The 1321-nt window shown below is 36.2% G+C and overlaps 1 non-coding gene across 1 annotated transcript; it reads right to left on the reverse strand.

The window, feature by feature from the left end:
* Nucleotides 1-778: 778 nt before the first annotated feature.
* On the reverse strand, nt 779-885 carry LOC112582465. Its single transcript, XR_003106994.3, has one exon. It is a non-coding gene; the product is annotated as a U6 spliceosomal RNA (small nuclear RNA).
* Between the last annotated feature and the right edge of the window lie 436 nt (nt 886-1321).

Here is a 1321-nt window from a genome sequence, read left to right on the forward strand (position 1 = left end):
CCATGAGTAAAATTCAGCCTCAGGCTCCACACCTGGTGATGCCCTTTCATCAGTTCCTTTACCTGTCAACTCTGCAACCCTTTCTCTATTCCCCTATCCCAAGGGACCCCCAGACTTTGGTTTCTTGGAGGCTAACCAGCAGGTTTTCACACCAGAGTCACTTTAATAAACTTTGCGTTATGATGTTTTGTCAGTTAAGAATTCCAGCATCAGACAGTCCTGGCCTTTATCCCCCATGCCACTGTTGTAAGTTCTGTGACTGGTCATTTTATTTGACCCCTTCCCCCAAGACTCACTTTACTTATGTATACAATTAAGATATATACAATTAAGATACTAATACTACTAGTTTAATAGTTTCTTCTGAGGACCAAAGGAAGTCATCTGGAGAAAAGGTGTTTGGTACTACTGAGCTCTCAATAAAAGATGTCATTATCATCACATCTCTTGTAATTCTTAATAGATTATAAACTCCCTGAGACAGGAAATATGTGTACATAGTAGAGACTCTATAAAAGTTTGTCAAAGAAAATTTTGAATTTTGATGTAAACAAAACTGAAATGCTTATATCCACATTTATCTTGAAAGAGACCATGTTTCTGTCTAGATGAAATTAGAACAGAAAAGTACAGTTTTTTAGATATGAATAAGTCTAAGCTACAATACTAGGTGGTTAACAAGTAAGAGTTGGCATTGTTCAAGGTCATTTTTTTGCTATTCATGTGGAAGACTAATAAAATAATGAAAAGTACCAAATAAACAATTCACTGGCTTCTTTTTTTTTTTTAATGCTTCACAAATTTGCATGTCATCCTTGCTGAGGGGCCATGCTAATCTTCTCTGTATTGTTCCAATTTTAGTATATGTGCTTCCAAAGCAAGCACTCGCTGGGTTCTTTTATTCAAGATTCATTTTCATAGCCAGGAGAAAACATGATCACTTGTAATTTTAAGTCTTTTCCAAGGGATCTGTGGCCAGATGTGGTAACATGAATTAGCCTCAATTTTTAACGTCTTTTTTTTTTTTTTTTTTTTAATATTTGGCATTGTGAATGCACCCGCCCTCTCAGAGGGCTTTAAGAGCAAAAAAGTGTTTATGATATAATGGTACATACAACCTAGGGGAGAAACAGCCAGCATGGTTGATTAGTAGGTAGCATAGGGTCTATGGGCTACAGTGTTCCAAAGGGGCCCACGTGAACATCCAAATCCTTGAGATATATTTTTTGACATTTTAAAATTTTTAATTGGAGGATGATTGCTTTACAATATCGTGTTGGTTTTGCAAGACACCAAATGGTCTTTAACAATAGCAGTTTGA

This window comes from Bubalus bubalis, chromosome X, assembly GCF_019923935.1.
Source record: "Bubalus bubalis isolate 160015118507 breed Murrah chromosome X, NDDB_SH_1, whole genome shotgun sequence".
Lineage (NCBI taxonomy): Eukaryota > Metazoa > Chordata > Mammalia > Artiodactyla > Bovidae > Bubalus > Bubalus bubalis.